This window comes from Lactuca sativa, chromosome 8 (genome assembly GCF_002870075.4).
Source record: "Lactuca sativa cultivar Salinas chromosome 8, Lsat_Salinas_v11, whole genome shotgun sequence".
Classification (NCBI taxonomy): domain Eukaryota; kingdom Viridiplantae; phylum Streptophyta; class Magnoliopsida; order Asterales; family Asteraceae; genus Lactuca; species Lactuca sativa.
This window is the reverse complement of record NC_056630.2, coordinates 306,347,416-306,350,065: the sequence shown is the minus strand read 5'-3', so window position 1 is coordinate 306,350,065 and position 2,650 is coordinate 306,347,416.

Sequence of the window (2,650 nt, the reverse complement as noted above, 5' to 3'; positions counted from 1 at the left end):
GTGTAACTAGTAGCTGTTAGCTTGGACCAACGGTCTATGTTTACATCAACCCCTTTGTTTTTATGGCATTAACCATTTAAGATAGGACCAATCGGGTCCAACGACTAGTTTTCTACTTAACTGGTTTAAGAAAAAGGCTACTTATACTTATACCCAATAGGTCGGGACCAAACACAATAAGCAGAGGTATAGCAATCGAAAAGGATTGTTTTCGGTCCCAATACCTAGTTTATTCAAACCATTTGACCTTTTGATATAAATAGCAATTATATCTTCACAAAATCCCGAAAATCACTAGTTTTCGTAAATCACCGACAATTAACTAATCATCTCCAAACGCTAATGTCAACAATAATGTTTAAAGCTGGTCCTTCAGGTGTAATATCCAACAAACATTGTAGAGTATATATATATATATATACAATGATTTTCTTTAACTTTAGTTTTTTTTAGTTTATAACAACACACCAAAATAGACTTAAAATCATAATATAAACAACGAAAATCTCAAAAACACACTCAATAATTGCAATCTTTCACTAATACCAAGTAATCCTAACTATCAACTTAATAAATTATTTATTAATACCCATTGTTTTGCATGCAATTGTTTACATTCAAATCATGATGATAGCCATAATGTTCATGGTTATAAGAAGACATTGAACTGCTACACTCTCCACCATCCTTCACATCTTCCTCTTCAACCTCTTCCTTTGCCTCCACCCCCCAAAACTCCATTGGCCGACTTGCTGCCCGCCTCATACTGTGGTGGTGCCGCCTCACAAAAGGGTGGAACCGGTGGCGATGATGAAGAAACCGGAACGACTGATGGGAGTTTTGAGAGGAGAGCTTCAAGACTGCTCATTGAAGGAGTTATGTTCAATGGTTGATTATAATTATACCGGTGGCAAAATTCCTGTGGTGCCATTGATAAACTGCTACCCTGAAAACGCCATGCTTCAGAGGTGTTGTAGCCTTCGGCTTTAATTGGATACGATGAAGATGATGGATGTGGTAAAAGGACTCCTGGAATGCTTTCTATGTAGCTGAATTTCTTTCTGAGTAGCACCACGTAGTTCAGGTCCTCAATCACCTTTTGAAATGATTAATTAATTAGTATGAATTAGTGTTTAATAATTATTAACTGAAAAAGGTGCTTTCTGTTTTAGTAAAGAGTATTATTTGACTTTCGATTATGATTTTAAGAAGTCTAAGTCCACTACTTCTTTTATCTAATTGCTTAAAAAATGAGTCAAAAATTCTAAAAATGTTTGGCATTTGCAAAAGAACTCTTGGAAATAACTTTTTTTGGCAAGAAGGAATTTATAATTTTCCAAAAGACAAGAAATATGATTCTTCTTGTGACTAAATATTTGACAAACACTTTTTAAAACTAACTTTTGATTTTTCTCCCTTAAAAGTTAAAAATCAAAAAGTTCATCTACAAAAAAGACTTTTCACCTAGAAAAAAAATCCCAAACACTCCCTATATATCCTTATTTTAAAAAATAACTAGTTTTAATTTATTTTTGCTAAGTGTCAATCTAATACAAATTTTCATTAATATTATGTCTTGTATCATTTAGATATATTAGGTAAATCATTTCAAAATTAAAATTTATATTTTCTAATTATATGTTAAATTTGAAGTTACAATAATTTTAAAATTTTGATATATCTCTTAATTAATAATTTATTTAAAATGACTTATTTAAAATAATTGATTAATAATTATAAATTTTTATTATAAAAGTTTAATTAATTTTATAACTATAGTTCTTGCGGATTATAAACTAGTAAGATATAAATATAACGTGTTCCTGAATTTTAATATTATAGTTATGAATTAGAAAAAAAAAAAAAAAAACTATTTATAGATAGTAACAACAGAGTGTATAAATTTAATTACACAATATACATATATGTATAGTCTTCTGAATTTCAGGTATTAAAAAGGTATTTCTAACTTCTCAAGACATTTAACTGTAAGAGTTCACTTTTTGGAGCAAGAAAGATGTGAAATTTTTATCACTTGAGAATTGAAATGTCAATATCGATATTTTTCTGAAATTCAAGGTTCTTGTATTGATAGTACCATGCGTTTCTACACGTTTTCTAGACTTTCAGTTAACAGAAGCTCTTTCTTTTTCAAAACAAGAACTTTGTACAATGGCACAAGATATAAATTTAATATGTTCAAGTCATAATTTCAAGATCTTATTATTGCTATATAGGGGTTTTATATATTCTCGAGACATCGAATTAAAAGATACTTTGAGCAAGTTAGATTGTTGGAATAAAGGGTTCGTATACCTTCTTGAGACTTTAAGCTACGAAAAAAGTTTTATTGTATGAGATACACATCTAAAACTCTTTTTAGATTTCAAGGGTTCTTGGTTTGATAGAAAGGTACTTATATTATTATACCTTCTTGACTTCGCTATGAAAAAAGCTTTTTTTAGCAAAGAGTTGTATAACTTTTTTTACACGAGATACATTTAACCTTATTACAAATTTCAAGATTCTTTGTTTCATTAAAGGGTTTATATATCTTTTTGAAACTTTGAACTAAAGAGGAGCTTTTTTTAATAAAAAAAACTTAAAATGAAAAACTCATTGTATCCTGTTATCCTCTACAATAGGAATG